We start from the raw sequence: 15,680 nt of genomic DNA on the forward strand, positions 1-15,680 counted from the left end.
TGAACTCTCTTAGCTCCCTATCCTCAAGACTCCTCCGTTCTTACAGCATTCCACAGAGTTATACACAGTTATAATTCAAGGTACACCTGACAAGCAAAGCTAATCTTAATCCCCTCTGTATTGGCAGTTAAACCTTCTGCAGCCTAAAACTTCCTTAATGAATGGGCTTTCTCTCCTCCCTTATCAATAATCTTTAACATCCTGCTCTGCTTACAGCACAATATCTAATATCTCATTAAAATTAAGATCAGCTTTATTTGTCACATGTACATCAAAATACACATATGTCTTTTGTGTCAATGACCAAAGCAGTACAAGAACTGTGCTGGGGGCAGCCCTCGAGTGTTACCATGCTTCTAGTGCCAGCATAGCATGTCCATAACTTTCTAACCCTAACTGTGCATCTTTTGGAATGTAGGAGGAAACTCGAGAACCGAAAGGAAACCCACGCAATGACAGGGAGAACAAACAAGCTCCTTACAGACAGCAGCAGCAATTGAACCCCAAACTCCAGACCTCTGGCACTGTAAAGTATTATGCTGACCAATGTACAACTGTGCCAATCTTCAACCTGCCTCTTTTTATTTGAGGAGTGGATCTGCATAACCTCTTTCATTGTAATATTGTGTTACAGGCACAAAATTAATTTTACTTTTTTTTAAATGTATGCAGCTGTTGAAAAATTCCTGAATATCCCCTTCCTCTATTCCCCACTCTGAACTTCTACTTCTTCTCACCTACCTATTACTTCCTCCAGCTCCCTTCCTCATTCTATTGTTCACTCTCCTGTCCTATCAGATTCTTTCTTCTCCAGCCCTCTACCTTTCCCACATACCTGGCTTCACCTATCTCCTTCCAGCTAGCCTCCTTCACCTCCCCCCACCTTTCTATTCTGGCATCTTCCCCCATCCTTTCTGGTCCTGATGAAGGGCCTCAGCCCGAAACATCCACTGTTTATTCATTTTCATAGATGCTGCCTGACTTGCTGAGTTCCTCTAGCATTTTGTGTGTGTTGCTTTAAAATTCCTGAAAAGTTCACACTGTCCAAAAATGGGCACTTTTCTTGTCTGGCACTATTAATACAGACTTCCCTCTCCACCACTGGCATATGCAATATCTACAACATAATATCAGAATCAACCTTACTTTATAAGATTTTCACAAGGATGTATCTGTACTAAAGCAAGCAAAGTATAGTGACAATGGCATGTGAGGAATAACAAGTCTGTGGGAATACCCTATCTTTTGAGCTATTCAATATTCTAACTGCTTAAACTCTACTTGCGATGTGGATTGATCAAATTCCTGAATTTTCTCCTTCCGGCTGCTTGCAAATAGAATCTGTACTTTGGCAGTAGCGAGGCCCTCCATTGATCGGGGTTGACCATAGACGTTGTGTCCTAGCTGTCTACATGATTCATAAGTCAGGGCAGTACGCTATGGAGAGCATGCAGCAACTGCCCCTCTCCACACAGCTCATGAACCCAAAGGAATGGCAAAGACTAATACAGTTTGGCACCAGTGGCATTGCAGGAGTTGCCAGACAGCGTTGAACTCAATACAGGGCTGGCCTAAGGACTCCAGCTCCGTATTTTTCCTCGGGGCTTACTCCTGAAGCCTTTCCCAACAGTAGGTATAGCACAAGGCAGTGGAGGTTTAAGATCAAAATTTTCCTTCTCATAGATGAGCTGCCAATCAAAGCTGATGAGCTGCATTTGCCCAAAGCGACAGGTTTTAAGGCACCAGTAACCCAGCTTTGCCCCTTCTCCTCCCAGTAGAAACAGTTCCGCCAGACTTAGTATTTAAGCCACACAGGAAAGCCAGAAGCTGAACTTGGTTGTCAGAGGCTAATGAACGCACACTATTGGGGGCACTTAATAAGTAGTGGGAGCTTACCTCCATTACCATCCCTGGCTATAACAACTTTAAGGCACCTATGGCAGGAGTAGAACACTGAAAACCCTATTAGAGAAAATTATGATAAATAAGAAATAAATTCTCATTGGCTCTCTTTCTAAAAGAATGTTTTTCCTCCTTTTCAAGTAACACTTTTAAACTGTTTGTTCACTCATTTATTCATTTTGTGCCATGTCATGTCTCTCCATGACCATGATTGCTCTTGCAAATTTCTCCACAGAAGTGGTTTGCCATTGCCTTCTTCTGGACAGTACCTTTATAAGATGGGTGACCCCAGCCATTATCAATACTCTTCAGAGATTGTCTGCCTGTCACATAACCAGGTCTTGTGACTTGCACCAGCTGCTCATACAACACTCCACAATCTGCTCCCACGGCTTAATTTCATCCTGATTCGGGGGCTAAGCAGATGCTACACCTTGCTCAAGGGTGATTTGCAACCTAGCAGAGGGAAGCAGCCACTTACATCTCCTTTGGTAGACATATCTCCACCCCACCATGCTAAATTCAACTAGGAAGTAAAATTTAAAAATTTGTTTATATGTGCAAACTACTTACATGCCATGTTGGCACCAGGATGTGCAGGTTACAAACGATACACTTCACTGTATATTTCGATGTACACATGATAGATAAATTTCAATCTTGAATCTTGCCATTATATTCCTACCAATTCCTACCAAATTGTCAAGTAAATAAGCCCATTACAGGGTCTTGCTCTGTCCTGCCTAATCTGGATACGCAACCATATATGGGAACCTGTGTCGTTCCAGATATCAATATCATTTCTCATTCCTCATAGCGTAGCAGTTAGCGTGAGGCTACTGCAGCTCAGGGCATCGGAGTTCTTAGTTCAATTCCAGCTTCCTGTATAAGGAGTTGGAGATGTATATGGTTTCTCAGGGTTCTCTGGTTTCCTCCCACGCTCTAAAGATGTATTGGTTAGTAGGTTAATTGGTCATTGTAAATTGTCATCTGATTAAGCTGGGGTTGAAAGTGTAATCAGCTCTTTGGACGTGCCAGGTGTCTGAGAGTGTTGGGCTCCATGGTCATAGAGCACCTGAACAGGTTAATTGTTGTTTAATAAGAGTCTATAATCATTTGGAGTTCCTTGTGTTTTTTCTCAAGTTACTCATTCTTTGTGACATAGTCACCTGGTGCTACCTGTTTAAACTTGTCAAGTTTATTTTGATAGCCTCAAGGATTCCATATTACTTGTATTATTTACCGGATGCCCAATTAGTGCTAATGTCAGGGTCCTAGTTTTGAGAATGTTATGTCTTGTGGAGTCACTTGGCTGAGCCACCAATGTTCTGTTGGAATTGTTATGAATAAGCTCTGGTCACCGTCTCTACATTGGAATCAATCTTTCCTCCACACTTGGGTTCCAACATTGCCAGCACACATCATGACATGAATAGAAACACAGAAACATTGAAAATAGGTGCAGGAGTAGGCCATTCGGCCTTTCAAGCCTGCACCGCCATTCAGTATGATCATGGCTGATCATCCAACTCTGAACCTTGTACCTGCCCTCTCTCCATACTCCCTGATCCCCTTAGCCACAAGGGCCATATCTAACTTCCTCTTAAATATAGCCAATGAACCGGCCTCAACTGTTTCCTGGGGTAGAGAATTCCACAGATTCACCACTCTCTGTGTGAAGAAGTTTTTCCTCATCTCGATCCTAAAAGGCTTCCCCTTTATCCTTAAACTGTGACCCCTCGTTCTGGACTTACCCAGCATCGGAAACAATCTTCTCTGCATCTAGCCTGTCTAATCCCTTTAGAATTTTATACGTTTCAATGAGATCCCCCCTCAATCTTCTAAATTCTAGTGAGTATAAGCCTAGTCGATCCAGTCTTTCTTCATATGAAAGTCCTGCCATCTCAGGAATCAATCTGGTGAACCTTCTCTGTACTCCCTCTATGGCAAGAATGTCTTTCCTCAGATTAGGGGACCAAAACTGTACACAATACTCTAGGTGCGGTCTCACCAAGGCCTTGTACAATTGAAGTAGAACCTCCCTGCTCCTGTACTCAAATCCTTTTGCTATGAATGCCAACATACCATTTGCCTTTTTCACCACCAGCTGTACCTGCATGCCCACCTTCAATGACTGGTGTACAATGATACCCAGGTCTCGTTGCACCTCCCCTTTTCCTAATCGGCCACCGTTCAGATAATAATTTGTTTTCCTGTTCTTGCAACCAAAGTGGATAACCTCACATTTATCCACATTAAATTGCATCTGCCATGAATTTGCCCACTCACCTAACCTATCCAAGTCATCCTGCATCCTCTTAGCATCCTCCTCACATCTAACACCGCCGCCCAGCTTTGTGTCATCCACAAACTTGGAGATGCTGCATTTAATTCCCTCGTCTAAATCATTAATATATATTGTAAACAACTGGGGACCCAGCACTGAGCATTGCGGTACCCCACTAGTCACTGCCTGCCATTCTAAAAATGTCCCGTTTACTCCCACTCTTTGCTTCCTGTCTGCCAACCAATTCTCTATCCACATCAATACCATACCCCCAATACCATGTGCTTTAAGTTTGCACACTAATCTCTTGTGTGGGACCTTGTCAAAAGCCTTTTGAAAATCTAAATATACCACATCCACTGGCTCTCCCCTATCCACTCTACTAGTTACATCTTCAAAAAATTCTATAAGATTCATCAGACGTGATTTTCCTTTCACAAATCCATGCTAACTTTGTCCGATGATTTCACCTCTTTCCAAATGTGCTGTTATCACATCCCCACCACCGATGTCAGATTCACCGGTCTATAATTCCCAGGTTTTTCTCTTCCACCTTTTTTAAAAAGTGTAACCCCACTTAGCCACCCTCCAATCCTCAGGAACTAATCCAGAATCTAAGGAGTTTTGAAAAATTATCACTAGTGCATCCACTATTTCATGGGCTACTTCCTTAAGCACTCTGGGATGCAGACCATCTGGCCCTGGGGATTTATCTGCCTTTAATCCTTTCAATTTACCTAACACCACATCCCTACTAACATGTATTTCCCTTAGTTCATGTATTTCCCTCAGTTCCTCCATCTCACTAGACCCTCGGTCCCTTACTATTTCCAGAAGATTATTTATGTCCTCCTTAGTGAAGACAGAACCAAAGTAGTTATTCAATTGGTCTGCCATGTCTTTGTTCCATATGTTCAATTCACCTGTTTCTGACTGTAAAGGACCTACATTCATCTTGACCAATCTTTTTCTTTTCACATATCCATAAAAGCTTTTACAGTCAGTTTTTATGTTCCCTGCCAGCTTTCTCTCATAATCTTTTCTCCCTTTCCTAATTAAGCCCTTTGTCCTCCTCTGCTGCTCTCTGAATTTCTCCCAGTCCTCAGGTGTGCCGCTTTTTTTTGTTAATTTATATGTTTCTTCTTTGGACTTGATACTATCCCTAATTTCCCTTGTCAGCCATGGGTGCACTACCTTCCCTGGTTTATTCTTTTGCCAAACTGGGATGAACAATTGTTGTAGTTCATCCATGCGATCTTTAAGTGCTTGCCATTGCATATCCACCGTCAACCCTTTAAGTATCATTTGCCAGTCTATCTTTGCTAATTCATGTCTCATACCTTCAAAGTTACCCTTCTTTAAGTTCAGAACCTTTGTTTCTGAATTAACTATGTCACTCTCCATCTTAATGAAGAATTCCACCATATTATGGTCACTCTTACCCAGGGGGCCTCACACAACAAGATTGCTAACTAACCCTTCCTCATTGCTCAATACCCAATCTAGAATGGCCTGCTCTCTAGTTGGTTCCTCGACATGTTGGTTCAGAAAACCATCCCGCGTACATTCCAAGAAATCCTCTTCCTCAGCACCCTTACCAATTTGGTTTACTCAATCTATATGCAGATTGAAGTCACCCATTATAGCTACTATTCTTTTATTGCACGCATTTCTAATTTCCTGTTTAATGCCATCCCCAACCTCACTACTACTGTTAGGTGGCCTGTACACAACTCCCACCAGCGTTTTCTGCCCCTTAGTGTTTTGCAGCTCCAGCCATATCGATTCCACATCCTCCAGGCTAATGTCCTTCCTTTCTATTGTGTTAATCTCCTCTCTAACCAACAATGCTACTCCACCTCCTTTTCTTTCCTGTCTATCCCTCCTGAATATTGAATATCCCTGGATGTTGAGCTCCCATCCTTGGTCACCCTGGAGCCATGTCTCTGTGATTCCAACTATATCATATTCATATGAATATGATGAATTGCTGGGCAATTGTTGGGCCAGAAGGGCCTGTTTCGCTCTGTGTCTGTAATAAATAAATCTAGTAAATTTTACCTGATACCAACTGTGGCTGAACCAGATGTTGACATCCTATTTGATACTGAGATACTCTTCCAATCCATTAGTTTATTCCCAGGATCACACTCATTCACCTCCATAATCACCTATCTCCTCCTCTGCTATCAAAACTGTTAGTCACGCCATTTCTACCTTTAGATTCAGCTACAGAAATGCCCTCCTGGCCAGAATCCCTCCTTGCAATCTCTGTAAATTTCATTTGCAACTTCATGATGAAGGCAATGCTACTACTGAGATAGGTTATAAGTTGGCCATTACTGAAAGGTGAATATGTTCCTTGTAGTTATAAAGCCTGCCAACAAAATTTACTGTAATCAAATTTAAATGATAAAAGAGAAGCAACTTCATGATTCCAGATAAAAATCACTTCATTAAGAAGTATGTAATTAAAAAATAGTAAAGGATATAAGAATCTATAGGAGCTGGAATGATGGTCCCCAGTAGCCTCTGTAATGTGTTAGCTTGTATGATTCCAGAAATCAGATTTTCATTTGATAAAAATTGACTTTTTTCTCTGACAGATTTGAACATTCATAGGAATTGAGCATCTCTGAAAGCAAACAGACCTTCTAGGTGAGTAAACACTCTACCTGTGAATCTGCTGCAGCCATCAATGGTGTCCAGTGCACCCAATGTGGCCTCTTCTACATTAGTGAGACCTGTTGTAAATTGGGACACCGCTTCATTGAACACCTCCGCTCCATCTGCCAAAACGGAACTTCCTGGTGTCCAAATATTTAAATTCTTATCCCCATTCCCATTCTGACATGCCTAACAATGGCCTCTTCTTTTGCCACAATGAGGCCACTCTCAGGGTGGAGGAGCAACACCTTCTATTCCATCTGGGTAACCTCCAACCTGATGGCATGAATATCGATTTCTCCTACTGGTAAAAATAATTTTCCCTACCCCTCCCCTCTTCTATTCCCCACTCTGGCCTCTTACCCCTTCTCAACCTGTCTATCACCTCCTCCTGGGTTCCCTCCTCCTTCCCTTTCTCCTGTGGCCCACTCTTCTCTCCTATCTGATTCCTTCTTCTCCAGCCCTTTACCCTTCCTACCCACCTGGCTTCACCTATTATCCTCCTTCCTCCCCCACCCCCAGCTTTTTATTCTGGCATTTTCCCCCTTCCTTCTCAGTCCTGAAGAAGGGTCTCAGCCCAAAACATTAACTGTTTATTCATTTCCATAGGTGCTGACTGACCTGCTGAGTTCCTCCAGGATTTTGTGTCTGTTGTTTTGGATTTCCAGCATCTGCAGAATTTTTTGTGTTTATGATCTCTGAATGAGTTATATAATGTTTTCTTAGTTACATTGTGCCTTGGAACCAGTAAGATCGCAAACTACATAAGATTTGACACAGAGTAAGGAACCAGATTTTATTTATTTAGAGATACAGTGCAGAGTAGATCTTTCCAGCCCTTCAAACCCTAATGCCTCCAGCAATCTCTGATTTAACCCTACAGTAATCACAAGACAATTTGCAATGACTAATTAACCTACTAACCCGTACGTCTTTGGAATATGGGAGGAAACCAGAGCACCTGGAGGAAACCCATACATTTGATGGGGAGACCATACCCATTCCTTACCGAGGACACCGGAGTTGAAATCCAAACTCTGACACCCAAGCTGTAATCGCATTGTACTAACCACTACGCTGATGTGGCATTCAACCTTATGTTAACAATGTAACATCTGTATGAATATTTATCCAATGAAGTTCCTAATACAATAAATTTTAATACAGTGTTCTAAAGGGAAAAACGGGAACAGCTGCTAAACTTCTAGATTTGCCTGAGACTCAGCTTCATGTGTTTCAAATGAGATAAGACCATAAAGCATTGGAACAGAATTAGGCCATTAGGCTCATTGAGACTGTGTCACCAATCCATCATGGCTGATTTTTTAAAAATTATTTATTGAGATACAGTGGAGAATATGCTTTTCCAGCACTTTGAGCCATGCCACACAATGATTTGTTACAAAGTCAGTTTCTATGCTTAGGAAATAACTTAAATTACTAAATAAAAGTAGCTTAAAAGGTAAAGTGGGGGAGGTGGAGGTATGTCTCTACCAAAAGAGGCGTAAAGCACTCCTTTCCTCTGCTAGCCTGCAGGTTACGCTTAGGCAAGGTGTAGCACCTACTTAGCACCTCAATCAGGGTCACATGAAGCCATGGGAAGAGGTGGTGGATGGTCCTTTGAGCAGCTGGTGCATATCACAAGTCCTGGTTATAGGATCACTGACACCAGGCAGACAGTCTCTGGAGAGTATTGATAACGACTGGGGTCACCCATCCTCTAAAGACACTGCCCAGAAGAAGGCAATGGCATACCACTTGTGTAGAAATATTAACCAAGAAAGACCATGATTGCCCACCTCATATGCCATTGCACATAAATGATGAAAAGGTAAAGGACATTGTAAGTCTAAAAAAAAGTACAAATGTAAAAGCAAAAACTAGTGAAAATCCTTTGGACTAAGGTACAAAGAACTAACAATGACAAAATAAATATTAAGGGCTCCAAAAATGAATAGAAAGAAATGGAAAGGATATTAAAATCAGTATTGACATTCTTGCAATTATACTAGAAAAAGAGAGACTAGCTAGGAGCAATAGATGTCCTTTAAAAATAGAAAATGATTACAATGCCAAAGAAAATTGGCAAACACATTGAACTGCTACCTTCGATTAACATTTACAGTGCAGAAAGAAGTAGTCAGTCCAAATGTCACACAAAAAAATAATTCTGAATCTGGGACTCACTTCCCAAAATCAACAGAATTAAAGATCAGTTAGCTTAATGACTGCTGTCAGAATATTAGAGTTTATAATTAAGTTTGGAGTGTCTAAAAGTCATGAAAATTTTCAGTTGTTTCAAGACATTCATATGGATTTGTAATGGGTTTTAAATTTTTAATAATGAACTAGACAAGGAGTTCCCAACCATTTTTGTTCCATGGACCCCAACCATTAACCAATGGGTTTGTGATCCTCAGGTTTGGAACCCCTGAATATTTGGTTGTAACTTGACCAACTGATTGTTGATAAATACATTTGATATACCTTTTCCAGGGCAAAGTTAACTGAATGTAACTATTAAACTCCTTGTAGATTTTGAATACCTTTGAGATTTCTTGTGTTTCACTGGCCTAGAAAACAGTGAAGGATGGCAAAAGCCTTCTTTGTGATGATGGTATTGGAATTTCCTGCAAATGTGTTTCTTGTATTGGCAGTTTTTTGCATAATGCCACACACCACAGTTCCAACGAATTATGCTTGGCTTCTTAGAATCTTAGAAACCTGCTGTGTGATGATATCTAGGCTACTGGAAACTGCATTGATATAGTTCTGTTCAAGCACATTCCTGAGTGACAGCTTGCAAAATCATATCAAGATCTTGCCCTAGTCTGGCCAGGAGCCATATGCAAACATCTGCATCACCAGTTCCCTGAAGTCTGCAAATAAAAATCAGATATTTGAAATATGATTCATCATGTTATCCGGCTTGAACTTCTTACATTCACAATTGATGACGCAGGGCTGTATGTTGAAGTTATCAGCATCATGTTAAACATTGAGTTTTAGACACTAGTAGCGAACACTGAAGAGACATGACTGCTCTCCAAAGATGCTAGCTAGCTGTCAGACGGTTTCATCTTACAAAAGGTCACTGGGGTTTTTAGGCAGAATGATGCTGAAGTTCAGCAGTCCCCAATGTTTGGATCAAAGTGTGTGTCTTCCACGTTGTATTTACTGGCAAATTTGACCTGCAATATAGCTTTGTAATGGATAAACCATGACATAATGCCTGAAGCAGCACCAGACTGGAAGTTGATAATGAACACAACAACTGATTCACATGAGTTCTGTTCAGTGTTTGACACCAATGTCATTGGATTCACTGATAACCTGCTGGTCAAGGTTTTGATCAACTTCAGCTGGGCCGCCTCAGACTGAGCTTGTTACTGTTGTAGAATTGTGTGCAAGTCTTCTGATGAAATTGCCTTCTCACCAACTTGTTGTGTTTGCTCACCTAGAGCCATTGATGAGACCCAAAGCCAGGAGAGAAGACAAAGCTGGAACTTGAAATACTCCTTTATTCAGTGAAACCACACAAGTAAGGCAAGAACGCAGGTTTATGGAGTTGAGTGGGATCCAGGACTAACATAATGGAATAGCAGAACAGACTCAGAGGGCTGAATGGCCCAATTCTGCTCCTATGTCTTATGGTCTTTAAGCATAAAACTCAAAACTCAACTGTACATCCCAAAGCATGACTATTCAAATGGTTTACACAAAGAACATTCAAGACATTGATTAGGACAAAGATCAAATAGTGAAAGTCAGTCTGTGATTGGTTGTCAGTTGACCAATAGGTGTTGGTTGCTTTGACTCATTGAAACAACTATCTGTAGCACATGTCAGAAGAACTCACCAAGCTAATGTTAAATAAGAACATATGGTCTGTTACTTGTGGCAAGGCAGATAAAAGCACAGCACTACAGCAAGAGCAACAGCATAACACATAATCCACACACTATTCTGAATTCAGCATACCACTATTCCATTACAGAAACCCTGAGCCGCTCTTCTCTTGGGAATTCTGTCACTATGACGGTTGTAGCAGGTCATTGAAACTAACGTCTCATTAGAATAATTAGAGATGAGTAATGACTGGCTGTATCACTGTCTGGTATGGGGGGGAGGGCTACTACACAGGATCAAAGTAAACTGCAGAAAGTTGTAAACTTAGTCATCCCCATCATGCGCACTAACCTCCGTAGTATCTAGGACATCTTCGAGGAGCGATGCCTCAACAGGCTGCATCCATCTTTAAGGACCTACATCACCCAGAACACGCCCTCATCTCATTACTACCATCAGGAAGGAGGTACAGGAGCTTAAAGGCACACACTCAATGATTCAAGAACAACTTCTTCCCTTCTGCCATCTGATTTCTAAATGGACACTGAGACCATAAATACTACCTCACCACTTTTTATTTTTTTATTTTTGCACTACTTATTTAATTTAACTATTTAATGCACATATTTACTGTAATTCCGTTCTTTTCTATTATTATATATTGCATTGAACTGCTGCTGCTAAAACAAAAAAAATTTACATATGTCAGTGATATTAAACTTGATTCCGATTCTGATTCCAAATTTTGTGTATTGCCCGACAACATTTTCCTAAAAAAATCTGATTGAATTATGAGTGTCCAAAACAGACAGATTGGAACTAAAATATAACTTTGCTAGGGACAGATATTTAGATCTTCTTCAGGTTTTACAGTGCTGTTGTCTCACCTCTGCAGAGATGTAGGTTCAGTCCTGACATCGGCTGCTAACTGGGAAATGTTTGCACATCCTCTCCTTGACTGTGTGGTCTTGCTGAGTGCACCAGTTCCTCCACTCTCCGCAGGGGTGTTGCTAGGGTTGTTTAACTCCTGGAAATTAACCATTAGTATAAATTACTGGCAAAGGGAGGATGTGTAGCTGGGTGGAGGGGACTAAGGAGAAAGATAATGGTTCTCATGCAGTGGTTCCCAACTTGTGGTGCATGGACCACTCAGTTAATGGTAGGGGTCCATGGCATAATAAGTGTTGGGAACCCCTGTTCTAATGGAATTGCACTCTGAGAGCCACAATGGACCAAACTGGGCCTTCTGTGTTGTTATAAGTCATCCCATAATAAGATCATTATATTTTGCTAGGATTAAGATATATCTGGTCACATTGGAAACACAGGCTATAACTGCAGTTCCCATCACTGTATTCCTGATCCAGGGACTTCAACTCTGTTTCTTATCAACCAAACCACACAGGACTTTTGTTTCTTACTCGGTCCTCAGCTGAGATTTTCCTTATTATCCAAGACACCACCATGAGCGCCAACTTCCTTGATCTAAGTGTTTTAACAGGAGTCCATCCACCTATTCTGTCAGGTACCTATTTCCCATCTACACTGAGTTCTATAAGATGCACTATGACTTCATCAAATACTTCAGAATTTATCACACCAGAGCAGGGGTTCCCAACCTTTGTTACGGCATGGACCCCTACCATTAACCAAGGGGTCTGTGGTCACCAGCTTGGGAACCCCTGCACTGGAGGAAAAGGAAGTTACACTCAGTCTGAGAGTCCACTTAAGAAGAAAGTCAAAATGGTGTTCAGCAGCATTCTCCAAGTACTCTACTTTCTAAGAAGTTTGCACAGATTCTTCATGTTATCTAAAAGCTTGACAAACTTCTATAGATGCACTGTGGAGAGTATCCTGGCTGGTTGTATCACACGCTGGTAAGAAAAGGAAGATCCTACAAAAAGTGGTCAGTGCAGCCCAGTCCATTGCAGGCAAAGCCTCCCCACTACTGAGCACATACATAAAGAGTACTGACTAAAGAAAGTCATCAAAGAAATCCACCATTCTGGCCATGCTCGCTTCTCACTCCTGCCATCAGGAAGAAGGTACAGCAGTCTTAGGACTTACACTACGAGATTCAGGCACAGTTATTACCCCTCAACAATCACGCTTCTGAACTGTTCTTCAGTAACTTCACCCACCTCAACTCTGAACAGATCCCACGACCTACAGACTCACTTTCAAGGACTCCACAACTCATGTTCTCTGTTTTTACTTATTTATCTATCTATCTAATTATTTATTTATATAATTAGTCACACAGTTTGTCTTCTATTGCACACTGGTTGTTTGTCAGTGTTTGTGTGTAGCTTTTTTATTAATTCTATTGTATTTCTTTGTTCTATTGTGAATACCTGGAAGAAAATTATTCTCAAGGCAGTATATGGTGATATCAATTATACTTCGCTAATAAATTTACTTTGAACTTTGGAGTAGTCTTAATCTGCTGCAAAATCAAATTTCAACATCAAAATTAAACTCTTTGTTTAATGTATAGCATGACCATCAGTATACAGTATCCAAAGCAGCACACCATTATCGGCACTGTAGCAACCCAGGTTCAATTCCCACCGCCGCCTGTAGGAGGGTTAGTAAGTTCTCCCTGTGACCGCATGGGTTTCCTCCATTTGCTCCAAATTCCTCCCACAATCCAAACACCTGCTGATTAAGTAAATTTTAAGTAGGCTAAGTACATTTTAGAATTAAGTAAGGAGATTGCTGGGCAGTTCAGCTTGAAGGTGGGAAGGGCCTATTTTATGCTACATCTCAAAATTTTAACAATAATGAAACTCTTTAGTCTTGATCTCTGAAATTATATTCTATTTGTAATCTTAGTTTTTTTTCTCTTCCAGACCTTTACTCTTATCACTCTTGTTCTGGTATGGAGTTCCGGAGTTTCTGAAACCATCATATACTTATAAACTATTATTATTGCCCATGTTAGTTTAGGTTTATTTTTTTTATTAATTTCTTAAATATACATTTTTTCTTATATTTTACATTTTTTTTCTTTTTTGATGATTATTTTTATTCTTTTCATGTATAATCAATACAAATTAGATTGATATTGTATGATCCTTTTTCGCTGATAATTTAATAAGATATTGTTATCTTGTTACCAACTTAATTTCAAATCTATTGTATTCATAACCTATTTAATATAATATTATGTTATGTTTTTCTTAAAAAACTAATAAAAAGATTGAAAAAGAAAGAAAGTTTTTTTTTCTTTTCTGATTGTTAGGGACTTTGAGGGTGGATAATAAATTGTGGCAAGATGATCTTTAGAGAGTATTTTGGGTTAAGTAAGCTTAAAGACAATAAATATTCTTTGAGATGAATAGATAATTCTGTCACACCAGACTGATGACTGAATGTTGCCTTTCTGCAATACACAATGCTACACATGTAAAAGTGGGCTATTTTTATTGCTGTAACTCCAGAAATTTATTGCTAAAAGCCTCTGAACAACTCAAAAGTGATAAGGTCTTGACTTGCCATGTTGATCAGCCTGTCAGGAATGCAAAGATATTCTGAATATAAAATACAAATCAAATTTCTGTAATTCCCTAAATCTTATAATTTAGAATTTATTTAAGTCTTACATCCATCTCACAATGTGAGGGAGTAAAATTCGTTGGGTTATGACTCCGTCATAATGTACTGACATGTGAATTTAGAAATCTAATGGCTTGTAGAAAGAAGCTGTCCCATAGCCTTTTGGTCCTGGCTTTAACACTGTGGTACTGTTTGCCAGATTGAAGCAGCTGAAACAGTTTATGCGAATTCACAAATAATCCGTGGTCTCCTTTCATAGTTATAGAGTACTACAACACAGATATGGGCCCTTCAGCCCACACTGTTTGTGCCGAATTCTTATACTGCCTAGTTCCATCGACCCACAGCTCCATACACTTCCTGTTCATGTACCTATCCAAACTTCTCTTAAATTTTGCAATCAAACCTGCATCCACCACTCCCTCTGAGCTGAAGAAGTTCTCCCTCAGGTTCCTCTTAAATATTTCACGTTTCACCCTTCATCGATGACATTTAATTGTAATCTCACCCAACCTTAGCGGAAAAAGCCTGCTTTCATTAAACCTATCTATGCCCCTCATAATGTTGGATACCTCCTTCAAATCTCGCTTCATTCTTCTGCACTCCAGGAAATAAAATCTTAACCTATTCAACTTTTCCCTATAACTGAGGTCCTCAAGTCCCTGCAGCATCTTTGTAAATTTTCTCTGCACTCTTTCAATCTTATTGATATCTTTCCTGTAGGTGGGTGACCAGAACTGTACACAGTACTTCAAGTAGGCCTCACCAATGTCTTACACAACTTCACATAATATCCAACTCCTGTACTCAATACTTTGATTTATGAAGGCCACTGGCTTTCTATAAAAGCTTGTCAGAAAATTTCCAAAAGTACATGACTATAGATCAGGGATTCCAACTTTTTTTATTCCATGAACCAATACCATTAAGCGAAGGATCTGTGGACCCCAGGTTGGGAACCCTTGCTATAGAGCCACTCTATCTTTCATATGATGATAGCACAAAAGGTATACGTAGATTGAGTGTTTTACTTCAAGTCTATTTGAGAAGAATGAGAGGGCAACTTAGCACAACAGCTCAGAGTCAGAACTAACAAGTGGGAAAGGACGGCTTCAGCTGGTAGACCTATCTACCCAGGATCTCCATAAAGTATGGAGGCATAGATCATGGAAACAAGCTTTTTGATCTATCATATCTGCACCGATCAGCGAACAGAGTGGCACCAGAGCCTTTGGGAGTGCAGTAAGCTGTTGTTTAGGATTATGATCCCCTATTGGGTACAAGATTGTCGGGCAATATGTCAGAATTAGAATCAGAATCAGGTTTTATATCATCGGCATAAGTCGTGAAATTTGTTGCCTTTGTGATAGCAGTTCAATGCAATACATAATAGTAGAGAAAAAACTGTAAATTACAG

The 15,680-nt window shown here is 40.4% G+C and overlaps 1 protein-coding gene across 3 annotated transcripts in view; it reads right to left on the reverse strand.

Moving 5' to 3' along the window:
- Window positions 1–15,680, reverse strand: part of nmi (N-myc (and STAT) interactor) — a 246,627-nt gene that overhangs the window by 164,148 nt on the left and 66,799 nt on the right. For 2 of the 3 annotated variants that reach the window (XM_059970303.1, XM_059970309.1), the window contains one exon: window positions 11,593–11,732. The exons of the other annotated variant lie outside the window; for it this stretch is intronic. The gene's annotated coding sequence lies outside the window, so the exon portion shown is untranslated. The remainder of the gene's footprint in view (window positions 1–11,592; window positions 11,733–15,680) is intronic. 3 annotated transcript variants of the gene reach the window in all.

Source organism: Hypanus sabinus, chromosome 5 (genome assembly GCF_030144855.1).
Source record: "Hypanus sabinus isolate sHypSab1 chromosome 5, sHypSab1.hap1, whole genome shotgun sequence".
NCBI classification, from domain to species: domain Eukaryota; kingdom Metazoa; phylum Chordata; class Chondrichthyes; order Myliobatiformes; family Dasyatidae; genus Hypanus; species Hypanus sabinus.